Source organism: Macaca fascicularis, chromosome 3, assembly GCF_037993035.2.
Source record: "Macaca fascicularis isolate 582-1 chromosome 3, T2T-MFA8v1.1".
Taxonomy (NCBI): domain Eukaryota; kingdom Metazoa; phylum Chordata; class Mammalia; order Primates; family Cercopithecidae; genus Macaca; species Macaca fascicularis.
The window spans coordinates 102,394,555-102,417,196 of record NC_088377.1 but is presented as its reverse complement, the minus strand read 5'-3'; the positions used below and the strand labels follow the sequence as shown (position 1 = coordinate 102,417,196).

General features: G+C 44.5%; 1 protein-coding gene and 1 long non-coding RNA gene across 5 annotated transcripts in view; one reads left to right on the top strand and one right to left on the bottom strand.

Moving 5' to 3' along the window:
• Positions 1 to 22,642, bottom strand: part of JAZF1 (JAZF zinc finger 1) — a 349,506-nt gene that overhangs the window by 22,926 nt on the left and 303,938 nt on the right. The gene's annotated exons all lie outside the window — the stretch shown is intronic.
• LOC102127368 (uncharacterized) overlaps positions 21,873 to 22,642 on the top strand; it is an 84,072-nt gene continuing 83,302 nt past the window's right edge. The window contains exon 1 of the long non-coding RNA XR_001489501.4: positions 21,873 to 21,994. This is a non-coding gene — a long non-coding RNA (uncharacterized lncRNA). The remainder of the gene's footprint in view (positions 21,995 to 22,642) is intronic.

Here is a 22,642-nt window from a genome sequence, read left to right as displayed (position 1 = left end):
TATTCCTCCATCCCTTTATTTTGAGCCTATGTGTGTTTTTGCACATGAGATGGGTCTCCTGAATACGGCACACCAATTGGTCTTGACTCTTTATCCAATTTGCTAGTCTGTGTCTTTTAATTGGGGCATTCAGCCTGTTTACATTTAAGGTTAATGTTGTTATGTATGAATTTGATCCTGTCATTATGATGCCAGCCCATCAGTTTCTTCATAGTATCTATGGTCTTCACAATTTGGTATGTTTTTGCAGTGGCTGGTAATAATTTTTCCTTTCCATATTTAGTGCTTCCTTCAGGAGTTCTTGTAAGTCAGGCCTGGTGGTGACAAAACCTCTCAGCATTTGCTTGTCTGTAAAGGTTGCTATTTCTCCTTTGTTTATGAAGCTTAGTTTGGCTGGATATGAAATTCTGGGCTGAAAATTCTTTAAGAATGTTGAATATTGGCCTCCACTCTCTTCTGGCTTGTACGGTTTCTGCAGAGAGATCCGCTGTTAGTGTGATGGGCTTCCCTTTGTGGGTAACCCAACCTTTCTCTCTGTCTGCCCTTAACATTTTTTCCTTCATTTCAACCTTGGTGAATCTGACGATTATGTTTTTTGGGGTTGCTCTTCTCAAGGAGTATCTTTGTGGTATTCTCTATATTTCCTGAATTTGAATGTTGGCCTCTTTTGCTAGGTTGGGGAAGTTCTGCTGGATAATATCCTCAAGAGTATTTTCCAACTTGGTTCCATTCTCCCCTTCACTTCAGGTACACCAATCAAATATAGGTTTGGTCATTTCACATAGTCCCATATTTCTGGGAGGCTTTGTTCATTCTTTTTCATTCTTTTTTCTCTAATCTTGTCTTCATGCTTTATTTCATTAAGTTGATCTTCAATCCCAGATATCCTTTCTTCCGCTTGATTGATTCAGCTATTGATACTTGTGTCAATGAGAACAAAGACACACAATGTATCAGAATATCTGGGACACAGCTAAAGCAGTGTTTAGAGGGAAATTTATAGCACTAAATGCCCACAGGAGAAAGCGGGAAAGACCTGAAATGAACACTCTAGTATCACAATTAAAAGAACTAGAGAAGCAAGAGCAAACACATTCAAAAGCTCGCAGAAGACAAGAAATAACTAAGATCAGAGCAGAACTGAAGGAGATAGAGACAAGAAAAACCCTTTAAAAAAATCAATGAATCCAGGAGCTGGTTTTTTGGAAAAAATTAACAAAATAGACTGCTAGCCAGACTAATAAAGAAGAAAAGAGAGAAGAATCAAACAGACACAATAAAAAATGATAAAGAGGATATCATCACTGATTCCACAGAAATACAAACTACCATCAGATAATACTATAAACATCTCTACATAAATAAACTAGAAAATCTAGAAGAAATGGATAAATTCCTGAACACATACACCCTCCCAAGACTAAACGAGGAAGAAGTTAAATCCCTGAATAGACCAATAACAAGTTCTGAAATTGAGATAGTAATTAATAGCCTACCAACCAAAAAAGGCCCAGGACCAGATGGATTCACAGCTGAATTCTACCAGAGGTACAAAGAGGAGCTGCTACCATTCCTTCTGAAACTATTCCAAACAATAGAAAAAGAGGGACTCCTCCCTAACTCATTTTATGAGGCCAGCATCATCCTGATACCAAAAACTGGCAGAGACACAACAAAAAAAGAAAATTTCAGGCCAATGTCCCTGAGGAACATCGATGTGAAAATCCTCAATAAAATATTGGCAAACAAAATCCAGTAGCACATCAAAAAGCTTATCCACCATGATCAAGTTGACTGCATCCCAACATATGCAAATCAATAAATGTAATCCATCACATAAACAGAACCAACGACAAAAACCACATGATTATCTCAATAGATGCAGAAAAGACCTTCAATAAAATTCAATGCCCTTTCATGCTAAAAACTCTCAATAAACTAGGTATTGATGGACCGTATCTGAAAATAATAAGAGCTATTTATGACAAACCCACAGCCGATATCATACTGAATGGGCAAAAGCTGGAAGCATTCCCTTTGAAAACAAGCACAAAACAAGGACGCCCTCGAGGTCTTACCACTCCTATTCAACATACTAGTGGAAGTTCTGGCCAGGGCAATCAGGCAAGAGAAACAAACAAAGCATATTCAAATAGGAAGAGAGGAAGCCAGATTGTTTCTGTTTGCAGATGACATGATTGCATATCTAGAAAACCCCAGGTCTCAGCCCAAAATCTCCTTAAGCTGATAAGCAACTTCAGCAAAGTCTCAGGATACAAAATCAATGTGCAAAAATCACAAGCATTCCTATACACCAATAATAGACAAACAGCCAAATCATGAGTGAATTCACACTCACAATTGCTACTAAGATAATAAAATACCTAGGAATACAGCTTACAAGGGATGTGAAGGACCTCTTCAAGGAGAACTGCAAACCACTGGTCAAGGAAAAAAGAGAGGACACAAACAAATGGAAAAACATTCCATGCTTGCTGCGGGAAGTCAGGGACCCTGAATGGAGGGACCAGCTGAAGCCATGGCAGAAGAACATAAATTGTGAAGATTTCATGGACACTTACCACTTCCCCAATCAATACTCTTGTGATTTCCTATAGCCTGTCTTTACTTTAATTTCTTAATCCCATCATCTTTGTAAGCTGAGGATGAATGTCACCTCAGGACCCTGTGATGATTGCATTTAACTGCACAAATTGTTTAAACAATATGAAATCTGGGCATCTTGAGAGAAGAACAGGATAACAGCGATGTTCAGGGAACAAGGGAGATAACCACTAGGTCTGGCTGCCTGAGAGCTGGGCGGAACAGAGCCATATTTCTCTTCTTTCAAAAGCAAATAGAAATATTGCGGAATTCTTTTTCTCAGCAAGGAACATTCCTGAGAAAGAGAATGCGTTCCCAAGGGGAGGTCTCTAAAATGGCCACTTTGGGGATATCTCTCTTTTACAGTTGTAGATAAGGGATGAAATAAGCCCCGGTCTCCCGTAGCACTCCCAGGCTTATTAGGACAAGGAAATTCCTGCCTAATAAATTTTGGTCAGACCGGTTGTCTGCTCTCAAACCCTGTCTCCTGATAAGATGTTATCAATGACAATGTGTGCCCAAAACTTCATTAGCAATTTTAATTTCATCCTGGTCCTGTGATCTCGCCCTGCCTCCATTTGCCTTGTGATATTTTATTACCTTGTGAAGCATGTGATCTCTGTGACCCACACCCTATTCGTGCACTCCCTCCCCTTTTGAAAATCGCTAATAAAAACTTGCTGGTTTTGCAGCTTGGGGGGCATCATGGAACCTGCTGACATGTGATGTCTCCCCCTGACACCCAGCATTAAATTTTCTCTTTTGTACTCTTTCCCTTTATTTCTCAGACCGGCTGACACTTAGGGAAATAGAAAAGAACCTACATGAAATATCGGGGGCTGGTTTCCCCCAAAACATGCTCCTGGATAGGAAGAATCAATAATGTGAAGATGGCCATACTGCCCAAAGTAATTTATAGATTCAATGCTATCCTCATCAAACTACCATTGATTTTCTTGACAGAATTAGGAAAAAACTACTTTAAGTTTCATATGGAACCAAAAAAGGGCCCGTATAGCCAAGACAAACCTAAGCAAAAAGAACAAAGCTGGAGGCATCACGCTACCTGACTTCAAACTATACTATAAGGCTACAGTAACCAAAATAGCTTGGTACTGGTACCAAAACAGATATATAGACCATTGGAAAGAACAGAGGCCTCAGAAATAATGCCACACATCTACAACCATCTGATCTTTGACAAACCTGACAAAAATAAGCAGTGGGGAAAGGATTCCCTATTTAATAAATGCTGTTGGGAAAACTGGCTAGCCATATGCAGAAAACTGAAACTGGACCCCTTCTTACACCTTATACAAAAATTAACTCAAGATGGAATAAAGACTGAAACGTAAGACATAAAATCATAAAAACTCTAGAAGGAAACCTAGGCAATGCCATTCAGGACATAGGCAAGGGCAAAGACTTCATGATTAAAACACCAAAACAATGGCAACAAAAGCCAAAACAGACAAATGGGATCTAACTAAAGAGCTTTGCACAGCAAAAGAAACTATCATCAGAGTGAACAGGAAACCTACAGAATGGGAGAAAATTTTTGCAATCTATCCGTCTGACAAAAGGCTAATATCCAGAATCTGCAAAGAACTTAAATTTACAAGAAAAAAACAACCCCAACAAAAAGTGGGTGAAGGACATCAACACACTTCTCAAAAGAAGACATTTATGCAGCCAGCAAACATATGAAAAAAAACTCATCATCACTGGTCATTAGAGAAATGCAAATCAAAACCACAATGAGATACCATCTCACGCCAGTTAGAATGGCGATCATTAAAAAGTCAGGAAACAACAGATGCTGGAGAGGATGTGGAGAAATAGGAAGGCTTTTACACTGTTGGTGGGAGTGTAAATTAGTTCAACCATTGTGGAAGACAGTGTGGTGATTCCTCAAAGATCTAGAACCAGAAATACCATTTGACCCAGCAGTCCCATTACTGGGTGTATACCCAAAGGATTATAAATCATTGTACCAGAAAGATACATGCACACGTATGTTTACTGCAGCACTGTTCACAATAGCAAAGACTTGGAACCAACCCAAATGCCCATCAATGACAGACTGGATAAAGAAAAAATGGTACATATACACCATGGAATACTATGCAGCCATAAAAAAGGATGAGGTCATGTCCTTTGTAGGGACATGGATGAAGCTGGAAGCCATCATACTCAGCAAACTAACACAGGAACAGAAAACCAAACACCGCATGTTCTCACTCATAAGTGGGAGTTGAACAATGAGAACACACGGACACAGGGAAGGGAACATCACACACTGGGGCCTGTCAGGGGGTGGAGGGCTAGGGGAGGGATAGCATTAGAAGAAACACCTAATGTAGATGACAGGTTGATGGGTGCAGCAAACCACCATTGCATGTATATACCTATGTAACAAACCTGCACGTTCTGCACATATATACAGAACTTAAAGTATAATAAAAAAAGAAAAATAATACAAATTATCAAATAAAAGTCTGTAAAGTCTATGATAATCATACAAGTGCACGACAATAAACGATGATGTACAAAAGTGCTCAGTGATCCTGCCACATCTGTTACTGCTGGTTTTTGAACTGTGGTGGGAGAAGGTGCTCCTTACAATATTCACACATTCATTCCTTAATTTAACCCACTACCAAGAAGACCACTGTCACTCACTGATGCATCAAAAGGATTGGGTAAATAATTACCCTGTTTAATTAATTTTCTTAAATGTATGAGAGTTCACATTTATTTTAATGTTTACTACTAGACGTGTTTTGGGTCTTTATTTAGAAGTTTGGTGATGTTTTTGCGACCAGAAATATGCTGTAGGAACTTAACTTCTCTTTGTATAAATTAGCCTTTGGGAAAACTGGTTTTGTTATATGTCTTTTCACTTAATGTGAAAATTTCCAAGAACCTCTTGACAACATTAAGTGAGGCCTTCCTGTATTTGGCTTCATTAGTATTCAATGCTGCACTATGATGACGCTGAGCCATAGGATGAACCAAGCTCACATCTTTATCTTCCTTGGAGTTCAACACCATCTCCATAACTTCTCATCTTCATGCTCCTCCCCATCCTCCTCATTGCATGAGCGGCTGATGTGTATCTGGGGCCCACTACAGGCCAGGCACAGCTCTAAGTGCTGTACATCTATTAGCTCATTTAAATGTCACAACAACCCTTTTAGGTGAGCACTAACGTTATCTTCATTTTACCTAAAATGGAAGCCCAGAGAGGCAGAGTGTCTTGTCAGAGGTCACAAAGGTCCTCTGTGGGGGTGTAAGGGTTCCCAGCTGGCCATCTGGCTCCAGAGTCTGTGTTCCCAGCCAGAATACTGCGCTGCACACTTAAATTCAGTCTGACCCTCGGATGGACTGTAAGCCTCCTCTCAGTGTGTTTAAGCCCCCAGGTATTCTGGTCCCCCCTCCCTACTTTCCTCTCTGCCTCCCCTCATCCCTCCTTTTTCCTAAGATACGGTCTTCAAGCACCTGGTGCCCTCTGTCCTTCTGCTCCGGGACCACCCTGCATGGCTGCCATCCTGGGATTCCCCTTCTCCACTGTCCCAGGAGTTCCCTTTTCTTCTCCCCATATGGGGCCGATGCCTTTTCCAAGGTTCTGTGTCTTCCTCTTTCTTCGTTCACCACTTGCTTGGGTCATGGGAGGTAAAATCTGGAGTGCCCGAATGTCTGAGAATGTCTTCATTCTACTCTCAGGTCGCAGCCCACGAGTCCTGAGCTGCACTGACTCCCAGTCTCAGCTGTGTCCTCCTCCCAGGAGACTCAGCTTCTTGCTGCTTTCTGTCATTCCATTTGCCATCCTTTTACTACTGTGCTGGGGACTCATCCACCTGAAAACTCACGCCCTTCAGTTCTGGGAAATTTCTCTGAAATTTGCTTTTTTATAATTTCCTCTCTTCGCTGCCTTTCTGGGAATTCTTTTTATTCTAATATTACACCTCCTGGACTAATTCTCTTATATTCTTACCACTTCTATTTTCTAAATCTCTGATTTATTTTTTCCTTTTTACTTTCTGGGAGATTTTTTTCTAAAATATCTCTCTGTCCTTTCTACAAATGTTTTCATTTCTGCTATTATCTGTTTTAATTTCCAAAGACTCCCTTTTTATTCTTTTTTTCACGCACAAAGCTTTCTCCTCTCTGTAAGGAGAAAGTTATCGTTTGTTTTTATTTTCTCCTGCCCCATGCACTGTCACTGTTTCTCTGGTGTGCCTTTCTTCCTCTTTAATCTGGTCTGACACTGTCTGCCCTGGAAGCCATTCCCAAACCTTCAGGATCCTTGTCTGTCTGCTTATATTTAAAAATGAGGCATAAAAAGCAGATTGGATGCTCTGGTGCATGGGTGGGTCTATCAAATGGTGAAGGTCCACATAGTAAACCTGGAGGGGGACCACCTCACAGGTCCTTTTCCCTTGGGCTGGCCGTCCTGGGTGGTGCGAGTGGCTACAGGTAGGGAAAGGGCACTAGGCTTCTACCACTCAGGATGGAGTCTCTTCCTCAGTCTCCCTGTTCTCAGAACGGTGTCCTCACCCTGGGCTCTGCCTGGCGGCTCTGGTTCAGCATCTCCAGAGCTATGCTCTGTCACGGGAGGGACGGCAGCTGCCTGGCCTCGCAGGATTAGGGAGGACACAGAGGGGGAAAGGAAGGGACATCCTGTGGAGACCGTCAGCCAGTTCTCCTGACTTCAGCCTTGTCTGCACTCCCACATTCAGAGGTATCTGTAGCTCCATTTTAAAATTAGCACAGATTTATTTTTTACTTTTTAAAGATATTTTCAACTTTTATTTGAGATCTAGGGGGTACACGTGCAGGTTTGTATATTGTGTGATGCTGAGGTTTGGGGTACAACTGATCCTGCCACCCAGGTCCTGGGCATAGCAAACAATAGTTAGCTTTTCAACCCTTGTCCCCTCCCTCCTCCCCTGCCCCAGAGGTCCCCAGTGTCTACTGTTGCTGTCTTTATGTCCATGAATACCCAATGAACATAAAGCTTTACTGAGGTGTAATTCACATACTATACAGTCCACTTATTTCAAGCGTACAGCTCAAGGTTTTCCATATATTCGCAGAATAGTGCAGCCATCATCACAATCAATTTCAGACCATTTTCATCTCTCCAAAGAGAGACCATGTACCTATTAGGCTGCTCCAGATCTGGAGGCTTTCTGGGATTATTGAACGTGAATCAGCCCACCTCTGAGCTCACCCTTTTCAGCTTAAGTTCCAGCTTTTTCTAGTCTGCTAAGTCAGTGACCTCTTTTCCACTTGCTCTCCAGCTTCCACACTTCTGTTGCTGCCGCCTCTCCTCTATCTTCATCTTTGTGGATTATGATTTTGAAATTCCGCTTTCTGTATTTTGGGTACATGTGTGTGTTCACACCACCTTTTAAAACTGGAAGTTCCCTGGCTGCTTTGAAATCATTCTTTTTTCTAGCAAGAACAAAAGTTCCAGGCCTGTCTTAGATTACTCCTGCCCTAAGACATGTGGTCTGCTCCTTTCCTTTCAATAGAGGACAGCACTGAGACCAAAATCTAGGTGCTGCTGTGGGGCCCAGTGGTCCCATATGAGGGCTGCTTCTGGGCAGCACCGCCGTTCCGGCCTGCCTTGGGGACAGGGCTGTCTGGGCTTCTCTTTAGGATCATGAATTCACTACTGACATTTCCAATTTAATGCTAACATCAACATGTGCTTCAAAATGTTATTCCAGGTGAACATGCGATTTATTTTCTCTGCCTACAGCTACTTCATTGTCTATTCCTTCCCTGCCCATCATTATCCTTCCCTCTCTTTTATGATGCTTGTATGTCTCCATGTCCATCTGGCTGGGGTCCTTTAGATGACCCTGTTCTCCCTGCTCTGAATTAGAGACCGGTGGCTACAAAATGCTGAGCCTGTCCCTGCCACAGGGCCTTCTTCTCATGGCGCCCTCTCCTTGGACTTTCTTCTTCTGGTTTGTCTCATGGGTGGCTGCTCAGCACTCAGGTCATGTCAGCTCAAATATCACTTCCCTCAGGAGGCCTGCCCTGATCACCTCCCTGCCAACGGAGCCCGTCCTTGCCCAGGCACAACCTCCATACTTGGGTATCTCCCTCACAGTGCAGCTAATTTTCTAAATGATATCGTTTTCGTCTTTGCCATCCTTCTTCCCCACTGGAATGCAAGCTCTGCAAACCTGAATTCCTGGTATCCTTAAAAGTGACTTGCACACAATTGACACTCAATATATATTTGTTGAAGAAACAAATCAGAGGCAGAGACAATGTGCAAACACTCCTGACCCCCAGGCCATGTCTTGTGACTATGCGATGTGGTTCCTGGGGGAACAGAAATCCAAGTACAAGGCCCAAGGGAGGAAGGCATAGTGAAGACACACAAAAACGTCACCTACCTGAGATTCAGCTTCCAGCAAGTAACACACCTAAGTCCAATTCCCTGTCACATTTCTCTATGCCAGTTTTTGGCAAAGAATTGAAACTCACGAGTTCGTGGAATGTTTGTGGGCAGTGGCACTTCCCACTAGGTCAACTGCCAAAGAGAGGAGCGCAGGGGAATGCAGGGGTCGCCTTCCCCAAGCTGCCAGCTTTGTGAACACAGCCCGGACTCATCAGGAGCGCAGAGGCCTGACTGCCGCCTGGCCGCCGTGACAAGACCGTTGTCATCCTAACGGCTAATGACGCACAGAGGAGGCTGTGACTCACCCCTGGCTCCCTCATCCTCCATCAGGAAAGAAGGAAGAATGTCACCCTAACTCCATGGCCGCGATTTAATTTGAGGTCAAGATCAAAGCTATTCAAATCAACATCTTCTAAAAACTGGAAATTCAGATTTTAAGACAATTCCACAAAGCCATAACAAGAAATTCTGCATGTATTTAAATAAGCACATTCTCAGAAAAAGATAAAAAGAAATGCACACCCTAGGAAAAAAACAGTCCCTTTCTCATTAACCCTATAGCGCCAGGCCCCTTCATCCTTTTCTTCTTTTCATTTTGAGACCTCAAAGCAGCCCTCTGCTCACCTACTCAGTTTGGAGTCCACACCCGGGGGCTTGCCCAGCTCAGAGCCTACTGTGCCCCTAGCAGGAGTCCTCTCCCTGCTGACGGCTCCGGCCAAGCTGACTTCTCCTGGTACCTGAGTTCCCTGCTCTCCCAGCTTGGTTAGAAGAGAAAGAACCACCTGAGTAGCACAAGAAAATATGGTCTCCTTTATTGTTCCCATATGTTGTTTCAGGTCCCATATCTTTAAAATATCCCACATTTTAAGGAAAAACTGAGCAACGAAAAATGCCAGTGTCTCTTTAGGACAGCAGGGAACTTAGAGGGACACCTTTCCCCATCCCTATCCAAGTCAGAAGTCCTACTGCTTCAGAAGTCCCACTGCTTCCTTCTTAGGGAGATCAAAATGACTTATTTTCCCTTAGCTTTCTCACTGCTGCTAAACACTTGGGGACATTTGCTATAAAGTTTTCCTGTGGCAATGGGCTCCCTCACAGGACCTGCTTCCCCCAGAGTCTCCAATAGAGCTTCCAAACTGCAGACCGTGACCCAGGAGTAGGTTGTGAGATCCATTTAATGGGGCATGACGAGCATTTGAAAAGGGACGAATGGAATAGAGAGTATCAGAGTATAAGGTGTGTTCATGGACTGGGCACCATGACTCACAGATGTAATCCTAACACTTTGGGAGGTTGAGACAAGCAGATTGCTTGAGCCCAGGAGTTCAAGACCAGCCTGGGCAACATGGTGAAATCCTGTCTCTACAAAAAATACAGAAATTAGCCAGGTGTAGTGGCACACGCTTGTGGTGCCAGCTACTCAGGAGGCTGAGGTAGGAGGATTGCCTGAGCCTGGGGAGGTTGAGGCTGCAGTGAGCCATGATCATGCCCCTGCACTGCAGCCTAGGTGACAGAGTGAGACCCTGTCTCCAAACAGAAAACAATGACAAAAGAGACGTGTTAATGAAGCTTTTGTTTCAGGGGTGTATGTGCTGTCTCTCATGTAAAATGTAGTTCTTACTACGTGAAACAGTAAAAACCTTTAAAGCCATATTTAACCATCAGCATCTAGTTTACAGGATTTCTTTATAAAAGAACCAACATTTAACCAGAAAAAACATATTCGTGAATAAAGGTATCCAACATTTAAATAGGATATAAAACAGGCTAACAGAGAAAGAGAAAGGGAGTTTCTGACGACCATCGACAAGATGTTGTGTTAGGTAGGTGTACAGTGAGTGCCACCCACCAGCCCTCCCCACCAGGAACCTGAAGTCTAACCGGGGAGAAGAGCTGTTGCCAATCTGACTTCCATAGCTGCAGAAGGGCCCAAGTAGAAGGGAGCTGACAGCCACAGACACGAAAGTGACAGACGTACAGACTGATGGACAGTGTGCAGAAGATTCCTGGCTGATTCGGTATCCTTTAGGACACGGGGCATATTCTTTGTGAATATTCTCAAGGGCAGTCCACCCTTGCTTTCTGAGCAGGTGACACTGTTCTAGGGAAAGGCCACAAGTCACCTGGGGCTGTTCTGCTGGACTAAGAATGATCATGTATGCAGTACTTTGCAGCCCTTACTCAGGCCACCATCGGGCTGCTGCCCAGAATGGGTGTGCAGACAGGTTCAAGTCTTGCAGCCTGACCTCAGCTTGTCTTCATGGAGTGAGGGCAGCACCGCCGGCGCTGGAAGAATGGTGCTCTGTGACACAGTGCACGTAGGCGTTTGTATGTAGTATGGATATTTTGTACCTAGTAATTTTGCTTACTTAATAGACACTACAATTTCTATATGATAAAATGAAAGGAGCCACAATGATGACAGGCCAGATTGCGATGTGCAAAGGTACACACAGAACAGCTTCATCCTTCTATTAACCCTAATGAGCACAATGACACAAACTCAACTGTCCAGAGCCCAGATGGTGAGGTGGCTAAGAGAGGCACTTGGGAGCAGGTGGCCTGTGCTAGATTCTGTTCTGTTCTGACAGATATCTCACCTCTCCACGCCTCCATTTCCTCATCTGTAAAATGGAAATAATACTAGAGCTAACCTCACAGGGCTGTGGTGAAGATTCTGTTCATAAGCATATTTAGGTTGACTTCCGGCACACAGTGAACACTGTACTAGCGTTGGTTGCTATAGTCCTGGTAATCAGCATTTTAAAATTAAATGTCTGGATTTGAACGACGACCACGGATCCACAAAGGCCTAACAATAATCCAATTCGAATTATCTGCCTATAATTAGTGGACTAAAATGTCTAAAATGTAGTTTACATTTCGAATACACTCGATCACAATACTGCTTCCTAATGATGTTGGAGAAACATAGCGTGCTCATTGAGGATTATATTGCTGAATTTATTTTCATTAATCCACTCACATTATTGGAGACCTGGGGATAAAGAAGACACGCCGTCTCTCTGGCCTCGAGGTGCACGATGCAGGACTTGGGTGGGCAGACTGCGTCATGCCGTGGAGGAATGCGAGGTCGGAGATGGCCCAGACACTCAGGGAGTGCCTCACTCTTAACGACATGACTTCTGAAGGCAGTGAGAGTGAGTACTGTCCTTGTTGGACCAAGTGCTGTTTGTGTCTGCACTGCGGCAGCCCTTGCCAGGGCTTGTTTTGGTATGATGATTTCCTTCTTAACTGTGAAATAAAATGTGCTATATTTATAGAGCGTACACCTACAGACAGGGTGGATATTTTTACGCCAAGAGAAAGCTCAAAAGGAGGGTTGGGAAAGGGAGGATGATTGATATAGAGAAAAATGTTGCAATGATCAAGATGAGAAATAATTAGGGTCTGGCAGCCAAAACCAGTTTCTACTACATCAGAGTAATTGTCTCTGCCCAGACATCGCATATAACATGAAAATGCACCAACAGAAAATAAGCTGCTTCTCTCGGGAATAATGTCGTGAGAGTCACTGAAAGTTCACGCAAATCTCAGAGATTGCCCATAAAAGCTTAGTTTCACACTTCGTCCCATGTGGAAACTACAGCCTGTGCCGCATGAAAAACGAGTTTTATGAGAGTACTTCTGATTTTTAAGAAGGCTATTTGGCTTCATAACAGGGCAGCTTCCTGAGAGCACCAGCAATGTCGCTTTTACATACTGCACGTACCAGGCAGGCCTCATAACCATCAGGGCTGCATTTAAATCTGGTAAAACGTTATGCGGGTGACAAACTTTGACAAAAGCGATTGGGAGAAACTGCAAGGGCAAGAATTTCCCACTCAAAGAGATCGTTTTAAGCATGCTCTAAAAATCAGTCAGAATTTTACACTCCAGGCATGACAACAAAGACTGAGGGAGAGGTAGACAGCGTGGCTGTCCCTGCTCCCAGTGCCATTCATGTCCGACATGCTGATCTACCAAGTAGACATGGGCATTGTGGCCAGTTTCAGCAGGCCAAGGTCTCAGTGGGAGTGCCCAGTGACCCTGGCGATGCTTTTCCTGTCATTTCTATTTCTTTCACAGGATCTCACCTGGTTATGAGAGGACACTTTGTGACCCACTAGCCTGGGTTCCATGTTGGTTTCTTCATGGACTCGCTTGGTGACTTCAGGCAAGACATTCAATTCCATTTGCCATTTTCTTCTCTTGCTACAGAGCCCACTTCAGAGGATTCAGTGAGTGAATACGACATACGTGCTTAGGTCAGTGCCTGCCATACTATCAGCACTACCTGTTACTATTTTCACTGGGTAAGCAGACACCTGAGTTCACACATGACACTGTCTATTGGGATGATGCACGTTGCTTGCTCAATGGCTTTAAGGCCTAGGATCAGTGACAGAACTCCAGGAGCAGTGGGGTTAACATGGGTGACCAATTTCCCCTGCCCACTGTCACTCATATGGCCCATGCCTGCTCCTGCAGATGCCGTTCCTCGGTCCTCACCGCAACTCCGTGTGGGGTTGACAGCCGCTTGCTTCTCCCGTCCCCACCTCCCTCTCCAGATTCCTCCGCCCCTGCATGGGCCACCTCGCTGGGGTTTCTCACTGTCCACTCTGAACAAGGCCTGGAGTTGCTTGCTCCAGCCTGGCTGGTCAGCTCCCCAGCTGCCCTGCCCCAGCCCATCTAGGTGACAAAGGCATGATATTGCTTCCTCTGAAGACTGGATTCTTCTTTAATTTGGACACAGTGGACTTCAAAAGCGGCACTCAGATTTCCCTGTTGCTGTGACTTATAAGCATTAACTCTGGCAGTGAGACGTTGCCTCCTGATAAGAGAGAGCATGGTACCTGTCAAACTGCCAACATTTAAACCCTGTTTGTGGGATCTTGGGGACTTACTTCTTCAAGCCCCAGTTACCCCACTTGAAAAATGACAACCACAACAGTAGCTCGCTGTGGTAAGGATGCAGCTAATACATGGAGAAGGCTTTTCACGGTGCCTGGCAGAGAGCAGTAACTCAGTCTAGACCCTGGGCAGACGGTCACACCAAGAACGAAAGGCACGATGTCTTTCTTCCCCAGAATAGAGGTGTGTGGGCTCTTCCCTGCGCTCTTGTCCTCTGTTCATTCAACTTCAGGGCCTCTCTGGATACATGTATTGTTATGTATTGCTACACTGGAAATCCTGCATTCACAAGCTGCAAACTTCTCTGCGTGTTCATAAAATGTCTTGCGGAACAGAACGATGCCACATAAATGCCACACAGTGATAAGCAAGAGGTTTTTACGTGGTTTGGTAATAAGACTGTTACTAGACATCTATTCAGGGCTGAAAAACAGGAACAGTCATGGTCTAATAAATCACACCTATCAGTTCCCAAACAAGCGGCAACAGAAATAAGGGAGGACCCCACACCCTGCTGTGAATGGAAATGTGATGAATGACATATTTACCAGTAGGACTCCAAAACCCTCAGGTGCTTCCATTAGCTTCTGCCTGAACTGTGGGTGGCTAGTTTGGATAGCAGTTTTCATTGTAATACATGCGGACAGACTAGGTATTTTTGGGATTCTAGACAGCGGTGTCTCGACGGCACCAACATGGAGGTACAAACATCTCCAGCATCAGCTGTGCCATCCCCCTTCCCTCCCCCTGCTTCCGAGACAGATGATTAAATGGATATAGGCGTCTATTTGGGTCCCTTCCTAGCGTGGTGACCCCATGCAGGAACCGAGGGGTTGATTCTGGCCTGTTTTCCAGAATCACATCCAGGACGGGGCAGGCCAGGAAGATGCCCCAGCTGCCACTCGTAATGTGCAGTAGGAAGTAGGCTTTGTGTAAAACAAAAATAGAAACACGGCAACAAAAGACACTATCTCTCCGTCCTTCTGCCATTTCTTCCCTTCTAGGGTTAGGAAATGGTATTTCTACCAAGGGCTGACTTTCTGTGCAAAGGGAGGCTGGTTTGAATTTCTGTGTCTTATTTTCCTCGCCCCTCTAATCAGGCTCTGCCTCCCTAACTACATTTATTTTATTTTATTTTGAGACGGAGCCTCGCTCTGTCGCCCAGGCTGGGGTGCAGTGGCACGATAGCAGCTCACTGCAACCTCTGCCTCGTGGGTTCAAGTGACTCTCCTGCCTCAGCCTCCTGAGTGGCCGGTATTACAAGCACGCACTGCCATACCCGGCTATTTTTTGTGTGTGTGTTTTTAGTAGAGATGGGGTTTCACCATGTTGGTCAGGCTGGTCTCGAACTCTTGACCTCATGATCCACCCGCCTTGGCCTCCCAAAGTGCTGGGATTATAGGTGTGAGCCACCACACCTGGCCCCTAACTGCATTTAAAAAGCCCCCATAAGCTCATTTCCTGGGGTCTCGGAGGAGGTACTGGTCCTGCTGTGCTTCTCCCTCCAGCCCCACCTTGCTCAGTGCCCCTGACTCCGGCTCTGCTACCTGTGTTCTCGCCATGCCCACCCCTTTCATGTATGAATTCCACATCTGCTTTAAGTTCCAAGTGGGCTGGGACCCTGTTTGATGAGTCTCTCCTACACAAGTCCCAAGTATGCCATCAGTACATACTTTCTGATAGATTTTAAAACGGCCAAAGCTTGACCTGTGTACAATGTTATCACTGCGTCATAGAATAATAATATTTCAGGGCTGGAAAGAACCTCAGATTTCCTGTGCCAACCTCCCCTCTTACAGACCAAGGCCTGGGGAAGGGGTGACCTGTCCCAGGTCACACACTCAGCAAAGGTCCAAGCAAGGGTGGAAGTCCAGCCCCCAGGTCACTGGCAACCCCTCCAAGGTCCTGCCAGTGGCTGCCCAGGTCAAATAAATGGGAAACCAGCGTTTGCAAGCCAGGAGACGGAGCCCTCCTGAGTCACAGATGCTGCTCGGAAGGCTGCTTAAACTCATTTTCAGGCATACACCAGTGCACACGTCCAGTACTCTGCAATTGCGTCCACCCAAACAAGCTGCTTATCTACTTTTCTGAACTTGAAGTTCAAATAGTGAGTGCTTTTGAAAACTCCAGAGTAGTTATCAATGCTTCCTAGATGACTTTAACTGGGTTCACGTACCCCCAAGCAATGGTATGTATCTGTAGACGCAGTTTCATGAATAGAGGAAAAATACCAGGTTTAAATGTGTCTCTTAAACTGTCATTCTAATGGGAAGTTAGAGTTGGGTCCTGAGGGAAATAAAAAGGAGAGATTTTCTAATTCTAAGTTCTCAAACCACTGAATAGCTTCGCTGCTCCTCCTCAACTGGTTTGGAGTTGGATTTGAGACCAGCACTAAATACAAATGGCTCCTTTTTCAAATCAATCTTGATCTAGAGACATACAGGTCGACCTTGGGAAAGCAAGGTCAGTGCTTTGTGCCAACAGGGTTGTGACATCTGTAAGGAGATGATCACAATCTTTAGCAAACCTCCATTTGTCAGCTCAAGTCTATTAACTGTTTCTTTCCTTGCTTTGTTTTGCTCTGTAAGGAGAATACTCCTTTTCATCTCAGGACAAACCAACGATATGTCATCCACAGATGTCCTAATGGGATAATCCATGTGTCACAGACGATAAGGAAAGTACTTTCCAGTTAGCTAAATAAGGATTAATGAAAAGATACTCAGCAAACCTTTTGGGGAGACACAGACAACCTCTGCAATGGGCAGTGTCATCAAAGTCCAAGAAGCCTGCCTAGTACACATTTGTAAATGGCCATTGCAAACTACTTCAGAGGCATAACTTTCAAGTTTGTGCATCCAAGAGAAATGTTTTCTATGTCTATATTTTTCTAAAAAGTGAAGGTTTAGAAGAACAAGCTTCAACTGTTAATTATATGATGGTCCCAATCTTTCGGGGTGGGTTTGAGAATTAGAAGCGTGTAAAGGGTATGTGGTTCAAGTGGGTGGAACTTTTTCTACCTCAGCCGACTGTCACACGAGAACTGTCAAGGATGGAAGGTGGGGAGACACACATGTCAAAGATGGAAGGTGGGAAGAAAGTGGTGGTACTATCTGCGGCATGTGCTCTGTTCAGCGGAGCTCACTTCAGAAAGTGCAGCTGGAACACTTCTGAGGTGCTAAAGCAAATTGTTACAATGTCACTGCCCATGGTGCTGTGGAGGCTTTATAGCCACAGAGCGCCCATAGTCTCTGGAAGTCATTCTGCATTCTTACATAAACTCTTTCCCCCCCAGCAAACTCCATTCTCCACAGAAAAAGGCCTTTCAATAATGAACAGCCGTCTGTTCCACAGAGCACAGGAAAAACATGATAAACCAAGTCACACAGCCTTGGCTGTAAACATATTCTTACATAAGATTTCTACAACTCCATATAAACAAAAAAACAAGCTATTAACCACTTGCAGAACAAAAAAAAAATGCATTGGGTTTCCTGCAATTAAGCTGCAATGTTTTACAGTGCAATTTTATTTATAACTGAAAAAGAGCAAATAAGTAAATATATAAAACGTCGAACAGACCCCTCCTGCCAAAGGCTTTTTCTGCAAATTAACTTTGCAGTAATAAAACCTGTGCCAGCTGGAATCTTTTCCCCTGTGCTCTGTGGCAAGGGCAGCCCACGCAGGTATATGGCTGAGAAAAAACACAGTAGGGCATTTTCTACCTTCAGCCAGGGGATGCTAACTGAACTTTGGCAAGTGTTTAAAGATTTCTCTCTCCATGTTCAAGAAAGAATTAAAAACATTTGAACTGGGGAAAATGAACATCTGTTACTTACTTACACTCACAACCACAATGAAAAACATTCACAATTAAAGCAATTTTGCTTCCCTGCTAGTTACAGCTGTAATCTTGGGTTAAAAATATAAATGTGGAGCCTCCTTATTGTCTTTGGAGCTTTCTTCTTCGGGCTGCTTGTAAAAAAGGTAGTTTACTTGGGGTTGATTTTTTTTTTTCCCGTTGGAATAACAATATCAGGAAACAGGTCTGCATAAAAAGATAGGGGATGACAACAAAAAGTACCTACGCAATGGAGCCTTGTTTTATGAAGCTATGAACCAGTAGTCAATAAGTGTTTTATATTTGGGAGTTAAATACACTTTACAGCTGTGTAAAAAACCAGAGCCATTTTTGGCCAAACATAAACATTCCAGCGTCTACAAGGTTTACTTATATTAAGCAACAGGGCAGGTTTCTATCAACTGGGAGGGATTTGTGTGTTATGCATGACAGCGCTGAAAAGCCTTCCACATCAAGTCATTTCCCTTCCAACATGCAGAAATTTCATCAAGAAAATCAAATCTATTTCCAACAAGGTCTTCATACTTCCACCCCAAGCTAATGAAATAACCTCCTAACTGATATGCCAGGCTCTAGTCTCTTGGCCTTCCAATCCATCGTCTTTCCGGCTGCCACATTCAACCTTCCTCCAAATAGCTGCAATCCATAATACCGCTCTTCTCTGACTGCATTGGTTACTTTGCTTATTAAAAATGGCTCCACTGCCAACTCAAACACAAATTCCTTAGCGTGGGATTTAAGGTCCTTATATCTATGCATATGCTTCATGAACCCAACACACCAGTTCACTGGTGTGGAATGGGTCCCCAGCCATCCCCTGGCTGTCTGTCTAGGTTTTTCTGGCTTGAAATACACAACACTCAGCCCACCCTCTACCCTTTCCTGCACTCATTCTTGAAAACCTCTTAAATGCTACTTTCCTCAGGTTATTGTTAGCTGAATTGTTCCCAGTAGATGTGACTACTAACCCTTTTAACCATGATAGCGGTTTACTGAAGGCACTGAGGTTCAGAGTCTCCTAGGAGCTTTATTTACACCCTTGTTTTCCTCTGTGACTTCACTGCCATCTCTCTGAGGGTGGCTCATCTTTGCATCCCCTCCAGCACTCAGTGCTGGGTCTTCAAGGTACAGCCATTAGAGCCAGTCGCTTGTCTCTCTTCTAGAGAGCTGGTGGAACATTTCCTGACTCCACTCTGATATGCTGCTGAGAAGGTAGACTGAGACACACGGATGCGATTATTATATGGACTAAAAACCATCAGACTTCCACCAATATCACATATAATTCAGCCAAACAGATTTGCCAGGTGTGGGTTCTAATTGGAATGGCCATCATAATTAGTCTTTCTCCTTGGTCAGGCCAAGAAGGAATTAATTTGTAACTCATTAACATTGATTTGGAGCAATCTTAAACCACGGTAGGAATGAGTTTATCTCCAACTGGGCACAGGGCCTTGCTGCTGAAGGTCCAAGGTCACTGCCCACAAAGGCTGGCTCAGCCTTGGAATGTCCATGGGCTCCTGCCAGCCCTGGCCCTGATCCCACACCACAGAACCCATGTGGCTGAAGAAGCTGAGGCTGGGAAAATCCCCAGGGAGGGGGCAGAAGACTGTTACGTCCTTAGCAGAACATGAGGCTTTTTCCGAGGTTCTGGAAAATAAGTCTGGACAGTTTTCTTTCAAAGTGGTATGGTTCAGCACACCTCTGCCCTCCTTTGCCGTCCCCTCAGGAACAAAAACCAGAAGTGCAGAGGGAGCTGTCATGTTATTCCTGGCCCGATGAGAGCAGGAAGTGCCATAAATCTCTCAAGACAGCCTAGGCTCATGGGATTTCCAGAACCAATCTGTCAATTTATGAGAATCAGATCATTCAGACAGACATCCGAGCTTAGATCCTTATGAAAAAACATTTACAGGGCATTCCTGTCACTTAGGAAAACATTATTCTTTCAAAGTTCCTCCCATAGAACACATCCAACATCTAGGGGAAAATAGCAAAGAAGCATGGCCTGAATCAGGCCAACCGCTGAACCTTTAATCTCGGAATGACTGACTTATCTGGGGAAATCGCTAGCAGCCCTGCTGGACAATGATCAATGAAGGCTGGTGTGGCGTGGCACTGCCTTGGCCCTGAGCGGGAAGGCTGGTCAACAGCCTTTGGGATCATCAAACCTGGCCCCAGCAAACAGGAAACAGAGCAGTTTTGCAAGTGTTTGGCTTGCAAACACTACCTACAGATGATGTTGGACCGGCAGTGCTGGAGCGCCGGAGCTGCAGAAAGGACCTGAGGCCCAGGCTCCTCTATCCCCTGGAATTCGACTTGCTAGATCTGGGGTGGGTTCCAGAGAGCCATATTTTGAGGGTCACTGGGAAAAGCTTGTGAACTACCAAAATACCATATATTCTGACAGAAGGGGTCAGTGATTTAAGACCATGTCTTGATTCTAAAAGAGAGTCCTTGACCGTAGGCTGCCCCTGAAAACCTGCTTGTCTTCCATCTGCGCAAGAAATGGCCCGGCCTTTACTTGGTTGCCTGGGAGTCTTTCTCTCTCGCTTTCCCTTCCAGCCTCATCCAACTCCCATCGGCTCTACCTCCAAAACATTTCGAGTTCATCCGTACCTCCCCGCTCTGTGATCCTCGTCCCAGACTCGCATTGCTTTCCTCTTTCCTCTGCACAGCTGGAATAGAGTCCCCCTTTTAGCCAGTTTTACAGCCCCAATCCCAACAGTCATTGGTCAGTCAGAATAACCTTTTAAAAATGTGAAGCAAACCATGACATTCCCCTGTTTAAAACCCTCCCTTGACTGCCCCTCACATGTAGCAAAAAGTGCTAACTCCTGTCATCTGGGCATGTTTCCTCCACCCCACCCACCAGAACCAGCCAGCCTCACACTCCTGTTTTTTCTCTTCATCTTTAAAGATGAGCTCTGAGCTCATCCTTAAAGCTCAGACTGGGAATCACCACTTCCAAGAAGTCTCCTGACTCTTCATCCAAGTCTGGGCTAGGTAGATGCCTGCCCTGTGTGGGCTCTGAGCTCATCCCTATCAGAGAATTGTCCACCCCATGTGAATCTTACCATCCGTCTCCCCTCTGTGTCTCTGGGATACTGGGGTTATGTCTTTTATCTCTGTACATTCATTAGGTACACAGTAGGCACTCAGATGTTTGTTCAGTATATTAACAAGAAGACCGATCCTAGTTATACCTGGAAAACTAGTAATTATCCTAGGAGCTAAAATGAATGTTATGGAAGGACACACAAAAGGAATCACATTTCCTATATATCCATTCATTCATTCCTAAGTCCTCAGAGGCAGCAGAGGAGAACACTCAAGAGTCTGCTTTGCAGCAAGGCAGCCCTGGGTTAAGATCCAGGCACTAAAACTTCCTAGCAGTGTGGCCTGGGGCATGTTACCTAACGTCTCTTACCTTCTGGTCTACATTTACATAGAAAATGGGAATGTGAATTACATAGAAAATGGGTATGGTTAGCCAAGTGCCCAGTACATCCTGGGTGTCCCCACATGGTAACTCACAGTGTTGTTCTTACTCCTTTAGGGCGCTAACCCTCTAATGCCTCTGGCCAAGGTGGGGTGGAAGGGACAGAGGGTCTCTCTTCAACCTGCTTCCAGAACTGTTTTATCTAATAAAGCATAACTCTTGATTTGTTTTCCTTTTTAAGTAATCTTGATTTTTAGTATTTCTGAAAAGTCAACTCTACTGGACTCTAGAATAGCTTTGGTCATCTGTTTCCACCTTGACTCTTGGGAGAACATCTGATGGGACCTCGAGGGGCACACTCTCCCTTTCTGCCCTTCTCCCTCTACGGCGCATGTTTCCATTTTCCAGTCCCATTAACACCACCGTCACCACAACTGCTAGGATTTTGCTAAGTACTTAAAGCAGAAAGAGGCCTGGATTAGAATTCTGAATCCTTTTAATCTCTCTACAGGTAAGTTCTGCCAGCCTAGTTTCTTAAAATGTCAAGTATTAAGCTGCTTTTATCTCCCTAATTAATAATTAGCTTTGGCAAGCAAGAAAGTAAAAGGCATGGCTGGATCTTTCTCAAAAATAAGATCCCGGATAGCAGACTAGGTATAAAACGCAAGGAGATGGAAAGATCATTTGGATTCAAATAAAGCAGAAATCATGAGCCAAGTGTCCTTCCTCAGAGGATGGAACTGAGCGGGTGAGTTTCCATTACTCTCTCTGGAGAGGTCTGTGCACTGGTGGGAACGGGGGTTTCCACAATGAGTGCTCTATACTTGAATGCCCTTAAAGACTAGAGGCAGTCTTTTCTATTGCTGCTTTGTAGCTTGGAAATCCCAGCTAGTGATGACTTTATGGGTTTGTATGGTCTAGACAAGAGGGTTACTCTTTGGTGAAATTGCTCCTTAGGGAGGTTACTGTGAAAAATTCCCATACAACTAATTAGCATTCAGAAGGGCAGGCTACTGAGAGGGCGCTAGACTTTGGCAGAGGCCGCTGCTGGAAAGCCAGCATCCCAGGCTTTATCACCGACCACGTTTATTTTCTTCCCTGTCAAAACAAGGACAGGAAAGGGGAACAAGAGGGCTAGCGAGAAAACACAACTCAACGTAATAGTGGAGAACAAAAAATGAAGCCTGCCCGTGGCTCTGAATGAGAGGTCACGCCTTCTCTGAGAAATACGGAAATACCAAACTTTTTTTTGTTGTATATTTTCTACATAAAACATTTTCAGCTTTCTCAGCAGCTTCAGATCTTTGGAAGCAAACATGGAAAGGTATAACAGTCTGAACTGGGTATGGGGTAAAATGCTCCTCCAAATGTCAGCAAGTCATAGTTTTAAAACCCA